The sequence below is a fragment of the Ursus maritimus genome, unplaced genomic scaffold (genome assembly GCF_017311325.1).
Source record: "Ursus maritimus isolate PB19 unplaced genomic scaffold, ASM1731132v1 scaffold_21, whole genome shotgun sequence".
Lineage (NCBI taxonomy): Eukaryota > Metazoa > Chordata > Mammalia > Carnivora > Ursidae > Ursus > Ursus maritimus.
In genome coordinates this window covers 50,569,596-50,580,119 of record NW_024424564.1, presented here as the reverse complement: position 1 = coordinate 50,580,119, position 10,524 = coordinate 50,569,596, and the positions used below count along the sequence as shown (strand labels likewise).

The following is a 10,524-nucleotide window of genomic DNA, read 5'->3' as shown; positions in this document are numbered from 1 at the left end:
GGGGGGGGGGGAAGAAGAGCATACATTAAAACACTGGAAGGATGTGAGCACCCTTAAAAAGGGGGTTACCCTAGGCTGAGCTGAGCAACAAGGATGGGAAAGGGGGAAGACCCAGGGAGACGCGCGCACAGGTTTTTACAGGATTGCCTGTTTGAAACCGTTTCAGGTGACACCTGTTTAAAAAAGTAGTATTAAATTCAAAAACAAAACCCAAATGGCAACTAGGTGGGTCTCTCTGCCCAGCCCCTTGTAAAGGCCATCAGCTCTGGGGTGGGGGTGGGAGGAGACGTGGGGTATTTGAGCAGGCGGGGCAGCGGGGGTGCCTACCGGGGGAGGGGCCTTAGGCCTCCCTGCTGGAAAACTGATGTTTGAATACAAAATGGCTTTCAGAGAAACAGTTATGGAAACAAGGAGAGCTATTTGCCATGATTATTAGGTTTCCCCCTCTAATTAGAGATTATGGAACTTTCAGATGATAAACATAGACGATGAATTGATGGAGGTTCTCCATCGGGCATCTGTGATTCTAAATACTTAGGAGGACGATGTAATTGGAAGATTTTCTGGTCGCTGCCCTAGATCGCCTCGGCCTACGGAAACGAAGCTGAGGCCTCTGGGTCGTCTTCCGCTCTGGCCATGATCTCCCTGCACAGATGACTGGCCCCCGCCCTGGGCTCCCTGCCGTCCTCCTTCCTCCGGCTCTGGGCTCCAGCTACTCGGAAGACGTGAAAAAAACTTTTAAAGGGGGTTATTGTAGGGGTGGGGTGACCCCCAGGTACCTGGGGACCCCTATCGAGCTGTTCTGTTTTCTCTGCCCGGGGCCATGGCTTCTCTCCCCTTCGGCCACATCCTCCTGCCCTTCCAAGGCTCGCTTCCCCTGGTCACATCCTGAACCGGGCCGGGCAGGCCCACGGCCTGGCAGCTCTTCTGTCAGCCTCCCCATGACAGTGAGCTTTGTGAGGGCAGGAAATGTGTTTCTCAGACCAGCAGGCCGGCACCGATATCCCTTAAAGGAGTCCCACGACCAGATCCAAGAGCAAATGGCCCTCGCATTTCTGGAAGGGAGAGAGAGGTGCTTGGGGCTTTTCTCGATTAGATGCGGACCCCACAGCACCAAGTGCCAGCACCTGCCCCGAGGGGCTTCGCACTGACTTCTCGTAATTCCGTCCACAACCTGTTTCACCTGGAAGGAACAGAGAGGGATGAGGCCAGGGTCAGCTCTGGAAGGAGGAGAGACTGGGCTCTGCTTGCCAGGCAGGGTCTGCACCAGCCCTGCTGGGACCCCTCGGGCTGGCCCGGCCAGCGACTTGTGAGCGCCACCTATTCCAAGACTTTCAGAATCCCCCCTTCCAGACGGTTCCAGAACTGGACTCTGCCGGGCCTCACGCGGGGGCCTGCCACCTTCTCGACCTTTGCCTTCACCACCTTGTTGCTCAGTGTGCCCACAGGGTCTTTCCCCTCTGTCCCCCTCATGGCTCCCACTCGGGCTGCCATTTCCCTGTCACCCTCCTGTCTCCTGCCTCTGAGCCCACATGAGGTCCAGAATGACCTTCTCCACTCTGTGACTGCCCCACTCCACCCTCCACCTTCCTGCGTCCCCCAGGGTGGGCGCTCACTAACGGTATGCTTGCGGATAAAGGAAAATGGTCACAAAGTAGACAACTATCTCCTAACATCTGTTTTCTAGAAACTAGCCCTCCCTCTTTTTACAAAATGGGGATATTTGCCCCTCAGGCTAAGAACCCCCAGGAAGAAGACGAAGACACAGCTTAAGCTTAAGGACACAGCTGGCCAGCCGCCAGACAGCCCCCTCTCTGCACCCAGTGAGGGAAAAACCAAATGCCAAACGTTCCAGGCATTTTCCCAAAGGAATGTGTGGTTTTCAGGCATTCCCAGCCTCACTGCTCTCCTGCCACGTGCTGGTGGTCCCTTCAAAACCTTCAACCAACAGCTGCAAGAAAGCAAAGAGCCAGCCAAACAGACCTGCCCTTGGCACCCTGACCTTGGCCTGGACCGGTGCACAGGGCAGCCAGCGCCTGTTTGGAAATGCAAATTCGATCAGTTCAGACCCACCTCTTCACCCTCCAGTGAAAACCCTGCAAGAGCTTCCCTTTGGTTAAAAAGAACACAGTGATAAAGGAACTTTTCAACTTTGAATGCTTGTGGGCCCTGCTCGTGGGCTCCCGGGGAAGCTATGCTTTCAGGAAGGTCAAAATGATCTCACCAAACTTCAAAGCGTGGGCTCCGTTTCCGCCCTGAGCACCCGTGTACATCCGGTCCCTTAGCAAATAACCTCAAAGAAAAAGTCTGTTTGTTCATTTGCGTCAACAGTTCTCGGCGGTGTAGGTAGGATCTCCGAGCCACTGGGCGGGGAACGCCAGGGGGTCACCCGGAGCTCGGCGCCCGGTACCAGCTCGGACCCTCCGTGCCCCTCGACTGCTCTGCACCTCCCATGTGTATCTGGTGAAGTCTCCTGGGCACACCCGGACCTCCTCGATGTAAGCTGACTTTTATTTGATCTGTTAAAGGTGACCGGTAATGGGGACGCCTGGGTGGCTCAGCAGGTTAAGCAGCTGCCTTCGGCTCAGGTCATGATCCCGGGCTCCTGGGATCGAGCCCCACGTTGGGCTCCCTGCTCCCCGTCATGGGTTAATTATTAAGAACAAGCAGGTTAAGGGGCACCTGGGTGGCTCAGGTGGTTAAGCAACCAACTCTTGATTTGGGCTCAGGTCATGATCTCAGGGTGCTGGGATCGAGCCCCACGTTGGGCTCCCTGCTCCCCGTCATGGGTTAATTATTAAGAACAAGCAGGTTAAGGGGCACCTGGGTGGCTCAGGTGGTTAAGCAACCAACTCTTGATTTGGGCTCAGGTCATGATCTCAGGGTGCTGGGATCGAGCTCCACATCGGGCTCCCTGCTCAACGGGGAGTCTGCTTCTCTCCCTCTGCCTGCTGCTTCCCCTGCTTGTGTGCTCTCTCTCTGTCAAATAAAGAAATGCAGTCTTTAAAAAAAAAAAATCTCACTGGCAGCACTAGGGGACTCGGACACGGTTTAGAATTTGCCCTGACCATTAACCTGTGTTTTTCTTTTGCTTCCATAGAAATGTCTCTTACTGATTCTGATTGCTTGCTAACAAGGCAGAGTCTGTATGATGGCTGATACCACTTACTGCACCTGTCTCCTCCTGCTGGGAGATGAGACTCCATACAGACAAAAGCAGGCAGCAAGCCACCTGCTCCAAGAAGCCCTTGACCACCACACCCCACCGTCCGAGGTGGCTGGCACTGGTTGACTATCTGTTCTCTTGCATACCCACTGACGTCAGATCAATTTTAGAAGGAATGATGGGTTTGACTATATACTGTTACTGTTCCATAGAATACACTTGGGGATAAAATTAATGTCGTGTGGTCCCAAACTATTTCGGAAAATATCCACGTTCTCAGATAAGGAACTGTCTGACAGTCCCCTCCATTAGCACAGGTACCAAAAGCCGTGTCCTGCACCGTGTCAAATCCTTCCTTTCCAAAGCCCCCTACCGCACCTAATTCAGGTTGAAGCAGTTACAGGAGACGCGCCTCTGCCCCGCTCCATAGAAGTGGAATGAAAAGACTGAATGGGAAGTTAGGTCTGGAAAAATCTCGGCATGTCTGACTCCATGTTACTTTTATTTCCTTTGCTGCCGTAACCTGTAAATTAAAACTTGCTCAGCCTGGCACCATAGGCATGACCCGGCGAAGATTTGCAACAACTTCTCTTTGCCCAAAACCTACTTCGCCCGAGGAGATAAAGAAGTAGTCAGAGCGGTCATCGTTTCAATTCTTCGAGATTGAGGAATGACCACAACTCCAGGGGTAAGTGGGGGCCAGGGCTGAAACCATGCCCCATAGGGTTAATGAGGTGAAAACTAGCAAGAAGTTTAAAATGTGTTTTTCACACAACGGTTTCCCCCAATCAGCAATTGCATCTTTTCCGACCCCACTAACAAACTCACTAGTGGTCTCCGCGGAGGCCTGGACTCCAGGTCAACCGATATGGTCCCAGCCTGGCAACAAGCAAGGCCCGGCCTTCCTTCCTGGAAACCAGGAGCCTAAAACCCCATCTTGGAGCATACCCACAGCACCCCCGCCCTCGTCCTGCGATAACCTCCTGATATCGTGGACTGGATTTTGCCCCTTCCAAGGTGAAGTCCCCACCCCAAAGCCCCATGGGACATACGGTATGTATCTGTTTGCTCAATGCACGGGTTCCATCTAAGGAACGTAAAATAAGGGTTGATCACCAAGGCTGAGAAAGATTGTTGATCAAAAGGGAGAAATGATACAGGAACGTTGCAACTTTGAATGTTCGTGGGCCCTGCTCCGGGGCTCCCAGGGAAGCTATAACTTTAATATTTACCAAGGTCAGAGTGACTTCACCGAACTTCAAAGCGCGGGCTCTATTTCCGCCCCGAGCACACGTTGTACGTCCGCTCGTTAGCAAATAGCCGACGAGAGACGTTTTGACTAAAAATAAGAGTACAAATCTAAGTTCTGTTCCCATACCTCTGAAGCCTGCGACCTTGTGCTCTTCCTTTTTTTAAAAGAAATTCTAAAAAGTTTGTTCATTTTGTGTTGACAACCACAAGCCCAAAAGGGAGGCCCTTATGTGAAGGGCCCATGTCAGCCCACCCAGACTTAATACGTGACCTAACTGCGGTTTCAGCCCAGCCGGGAAGGTAACCTCTAACCAGTCAACATGGGACTTCCCGGCCGTCACCAGCAAATCTACTGACAGGCCCCTTCTGAGGAGGGCGACCTCGTCGGAAACAATGCCTTCTTCGCAAATCATTTCCTTCCTCTGTTTCTGTCTCTGCCTTTAAAATCCTTTTCTTTTCTACAGCTTGACGGACTTCTTTTCTCTTTGCTAGATGGGATGCTGCCCGACGCACGGGTCATTTACTAAAGCCAATTAGATCTTCAAATTTCCTCAGCTGGATTTTTGTTGTTTGACACTTTGCTCTTGGAATAAACACCACGATCAGCCGTCAACCAATGGTTAGCATCCTGGATGGATCCTACCCTGTCCAGGACCCAACTCCCCCACCCCCCATGGCAGCCACTCTGCCCTTCTTTCAATATTCCTGGCCTTCTGTCAGGTCCCAGGACTGGACATGCTCCCTCCTGCTGTGGGGAGGGCCTCTGCACATACTGTCGCCTGGGTCTGGAATGCTCGTTACCTCATCCTTCTTACCTTTCTGGGCACTATCCTCAGTCTTCATGACCCTTGGGTCTCCGGGGCAGGGCTCTCCACAGACGCAGCACTCCTCTCCCAGGTGGGTAACCTCTGTGGTGAGTGACGTCTGTCCCCTAACCCCAGGCTCTCTACTCCAGGACTACAAGGTGGGGCAGAAGAGCTGGGTGCATAGCAAGCCTGGGGCAGGCGTCCAGGACTGATCTGTTGATGTGTTGAATGATCTGAATGGATGGGTGATATCAGCCCTGGGATGGGCATATGAAATGGGGCAGAATGCCCTGGATCCTCCCTCTCTGGCCTTGGTTTCCTTGGTTTCCTCTGCAAACAAAGGGGTCTTGGACCCTGAGAGTCCTAACTGCAGCCCTGGGGACAACAGAACAGGGTGGTTGCCTCAGAGCAGACAGGGTCAGAGCTGCTGCTGGGACGGAGTCCCTCATCGGCTCCCTGCTCAGCGGGGAGACTGCTTCTCCCTCTGCCTGCTGCTCCCCCTGCTTGCGTGCAAGCTCTCTCTCTGTCTGATAAATAAATAAATAAAATCTTAAAAAAAGAAAGACACTGGAAATCTTCATTTTTAAATAAAATCTTTCTACTTTAAATATGAGCACCTACTCAAAATCCCCCTCAGGAGAAATTTCTGTGTTCGAACCGTACAAGTGAAAACAAATCATGCCTTCAGCCCCAGGGCTGCCCAGTTTAAGCTGAGGGGTTCAGCATCCACAACAGTGAATGTGGGGCCCCACTTCAGGATGTGGGGGCCACATATTGACACAGGACTGTGTTCTGTCATTACGGAACCCCAAGCACTGCTGGGCTCTCCCTCCCTCATGCCAATACCTCAGGCTTGTTTCAAGACTAAAGCCAGGGTTATGATGGGAACACGGTTAAGATGGTAGATAAGGACCTGGCTGCTCGCTCCCTCCCCACCCTGGCTTACTGCTTCCTGTTTCTCCCACAAGCCAGGTCAAGCTCGTGCCTCAGTGAGGGACCAAATGTGCCACCCCGAAATGTATCTCTGGCATATTTTAGGCCAATTATTTTTAAGAAACGGAAGACTCAAGAAGTTATTCTTTTTGACCTTCCCTGTAACTGCCTAAAAGGATTCGGACAGAGGAAGGAGCGCGCACCATAGATAACTACGTCATACTATAGGAACTGGGTGTAGTAGACGGGGAGGAACTTAGCAAAGTCTGTTTGTTAAAACTCCTCCTCATGTCTCATTGTTTCGGATGGCCCAGCAAACACTTGCTTACCATTTACTCTTTCCATTCTTTCTGTGAATTGCTTTCCTTCCCTTTGACGCCTAAGACCACTTACCCCCTTCCCCTCCCTCAGTCCAGAATGGCAATATATACCTCATTTTGCCTGTCTTTGGAATCTCTCATGTTTATGTGGATTCCCTGTACGTATGTAATTAAATGTTATTTTCTCCTGTTAATCTTTCAATTTTAAATCTTAGACCAGCTGGAAGAAACTTGAAGGGTGGGCAAAAGTTTTTCCTCCCCAACATCTCAAAGCCTTTCCTGGCATCTCTCCTCCCCAGATCATCTTCCTAGATTATCTGGGTGACTAGCTCCCTCTCCTGCATCACTTTTGCTCAAAAGTCACTTCTCCATGAGGTCAACCCAGACCATTCTATTTTTAAGAGCAATCTGCAAGCTCTGCCACACATCCTGATCCTGTCATGCTGCTCTGCCTTTTCCACACACTCTCCCCTAACACACTCTGTGAAGGGCAGAGAGAATGCCCCACACGAGTCAAGGGACGCCTGAGGCTACCAGAAGCTAGGAGAGGCACACAGAGGCTGCCAGTACTCTGGGTTTCTGGCTCCAAACTGTGAGACAATCAAAGTTGTTTACGTCACCCAGTCTGTGGGACTTTGTAATGGCAGCTCCAGGAAATGGATACAGATTTTGGAGGATAATTTTGAGGACCTCGAGAAGAGAAGAATTCACCCAAATCTATAGGTACCGACATGAATCTGATGGCAATTATGTGGTTTGGCTTCTTAGCCGCAAGAGGCTGCTAAAAGTTCAATCTGAAAGTATATGAGAAGTTCCAGCAAAGCGCATTTTTAAGAAACCTACATGGACAATCACTATTCTTTCTGCACTTACGCGCATCATCAGGCCAAGCTTGTTAACACCGGACTATCTTACAAATGAATTAGTCTCGATTTGGCTATCTTTGAGGAATACAAGGATGATTTTTGTGAGAAAAATTATGTTTCAGTGACATACCTTTGTAGATGTCAGATTCTCATTCTGATTAATTATCTCTGAGTATTTGTTGTTTGCCTATAAAACTGGGCTGGATCCTGAATTTTTTTTAAATTTATTTATTTGACAGAAAGAGAGAGCCAGTGAGAGAGGGAACACAAGCAGGGGGAGTGGGAGAGGAAGAAGCAGGCTCCCAGCGGAGGAGCCTGATGTGGGGCTCGATCCCAGAACGCCGGGATCACGCCCTGAGCCAAAGGCAGACGCTTAACGACTGAGCCACCCAGGCGTGCCTCCCCCCCTTTTTTTTACATGAAACCTTGAAGACTGAAGCTAGACAACTTGAGGTAAACTTCCGAGAAACTACCACAACAGCTCACGTTTAAACAATCTTCCTATCTGTTGCTGTGCGGACCACTCAGAAAGATCACCCGAAACATGCAGACTACAGGCCAGGGAAATCTGTCAGCCCTCACTCCATCTGAACGTGCTTCAAGCCCGACAGCTAGAAATCTTCTGAGCAGCACTCAGGACTCAGACACTGGGTTCACAATTTGCTCCAGCCATTAATCCGGGTTTTTCTTTTGTTTCCACAGAGGTGCCTCTTAACTAATTACCTGATGACTTGCGCAGTATAGGTCTAACTTTGAGAGCCCCCCGCAGGACCACCTCCTGAAATGAGATGCCTGTAACTGAAGTAACCTGTTTTCAAGACTAAGACTGGTTCATGAAATCGGGAGCAAACTTCCTAGAACAGAACAACAGAACAGTGAAACTCTAAGAGCAAACAATCCTGTTCTGTGATGTTTTTCTAAGGAAAAAAAACTATCAAAAGGGGAAAATGTTAATTCATAACCACGCCATGGGACTTTCGCTATACTGAGGTGACCCAGCAACGAACCTTCCCCGGTACTTGCTCATGGGGCTACTTGGAAGGAAAGGAGACTTTTGACTTTGGAGAATGGAAGACAAAAAAGAAAAAAACCCCACCACAACCACCACCAACAGAAACAAAAACAAAAAACCACCTAAGAGCCAGGATCACCCAAAGCTTGGAAGATGGCATTCCCAGAGCACAGACCTCCCCCAACCACTTTTGGAAAAGGAATTTGCTAACTGTTCTTGGACCTCAAGGTGTTGTTTGGGAGACAAACGCAGTAACAGATGAGCAGGACTCCTTGGGGTTGTTGGTTTGCTCCATAATTCTCATCTCTTTTACTTGGAAAGAGAATTCCATGGTCAGAATTTCACAGACTTTAGCTTCTTCAGGTGACTTGTCTGACTGCTGGATACGGTACCTGAAACCCCTCTCCGTACATGACCACGTCGACCCCCCAGCTAGGCCCGTAACCTTTCTCTAATGAGCCCAGCTTCACGGTAACCTATGGAAGAGCAACCTACAGCCGCAACCAACCAGGTCGAAAATACTTATCAGTCAGTATTTTTACTTAATGGAGGATCCTGTGTGCCCTGTTTCTTTTTAACACCCCTGACAGTGTCCCCTGTAATGACCTTTGGAAGCTCATGTAAGAGCGAGGTCATAATGGTCATAAAAACCAAACACTCTCTAACAGACAGACAGTGTCTACTTGTCTGTTTAACAAAACCCACTTTCTGGGCCACGTCTCCTTGTTTTAGTTCAGCAAAGATGGACTAATCAGTCTTCAGGTTACATTACCTCCTGCCTAGGTACAAACTGGAAGTCACAAAACAGCCCGTTCCTGAAGGGAATCTCTTCCCCTTCACAGGCATGTCATTTGAATTTCAAGTGCACACTGTCTTATACTGCTCCCTAGCTTGGCCAGGTTCTAAGCAGAATTCCCCCACATAAAAAGCTTAATTTTCCGGGGCGCCTGGGTGGCTCAGTCGTTAAGCATCTGCCTTCGGCTCAGGGCGTGATCCTGGCGTTCTGGGATCGAGCCCCGCATCAGGCTCCTCCACTGGGAGCCTGCTTCTTCCTCTCCTACTCCCCCTGCTTGTGTTCCCTCTCTCTCTGGCTGTCTCTCTCTCTGTCAAATAAAGAAATAAAATCTTAGAAAAAAAAAAAAAGAAAGATTCTCTCTCACCCTCTCCCTCTGCCCCTCCCCCCAGCCTCTTTCTCCCATTCTTCAAAAAAAAAAAAAAAAGCTTAATTTTCCAAACATGCCCAGAATCCTCTGTGCTCCGATGGGATATATGTTTGTCTGTGGGGCAAATGATCAGTCAAGGAGGTTCAGCATTGGACCAATTCTTGAAAACCTTTTTCCAGAACTAAAAGGTCCATACTGAATGGTGATTTGCTTTGGGGAGAGGTGCAGGGCTACCTACTAGGGTGCCCAGAAGGCAGAACAGGCTATTTCTCTGGAAGAACTTTATTACCCTGGTGGGGAGTGACGGCCCATGAACATATGGTTAGAAACCTCTCTACATAATGGGGTGCCTGGGTGGCTCAGTCGGTTGAGCGTCTGCCTTTGGCTCAGGTCATGATCCTGGAGTCCTGGGGTCGAGTCCCGCATCGGGCTCCCTGCTCAGCAGGGAGCCTGCTTCTCCCTCTCCCACTCCCCCTGCTTGTGCGCTCGCTCTCTCAAATAAATAAATAAATAAATAAATAAATAAATAAAATCTTAAAAACAAAATCTCTCTATATCTTTGGGACTATTTGCTAATGAAACTGCTTCGGCTACAGCAGCTCAAGAGAAGGACTTAGATTCTTCGGCCAGAATGGTTTTAGACAACAGAACTGCTTTAGGGATTTTGAAGGACTGACCTTGCAAGAGGAAGAGGGCGGAGCCAGAGCCGGGGGCTGAGGCTGTGTCACTTCGGCGGGAGCAGGTGTTTCTCCTGGGTCTCTGTTATTTTAGATCATTAGAACTTTACTTTCTGGGGGGAGGAGTTAAGATGGCGGAGGAGTAGGAGACACCGTTTTCAGCCGGTCCCCCGAGTCGAGCTGGATAGGTACCAGACCAGCCTAAACAACCACGGAACCAGCCTGAGACGCAGGAAGACGCATCTGGATCTCTGCAAATGAACATCTCCAGCGCTGAGTATTGAGGTACGAAGCGGGGAGCCATGAAACTGTGCACAGATATCGGAAGCT

At 50.1% G+C, this 10,524-nt stretch overlaps 1 protein-coding gene and 1 long non-coding RNA gene across 8 annotated transcripts in view; one reads left to right on the top strand and one right to left on the bottom strand.

Moving 5' to 3' along the window:
• Nucleotides 1–10,524, bottom strand: part of SERHL2 (serine hydrolase like 2) — a 35,661-nt gene that overhangs the window by 10,963 nt on the left and 14,174 nt on the right. The window lies entirely within an intron of this gene.
• On the top strand, nt 2,301–9,411 carry LOC103674059. The gene is made up of 3 exons (XR_571544.2): nt 2,301–2,498; nt 3,712–3,854; nt 8,045–9,411. It is a non-coding gene; the product is annotated as an uncharacterized LOC103674059 (long non-coding RNA).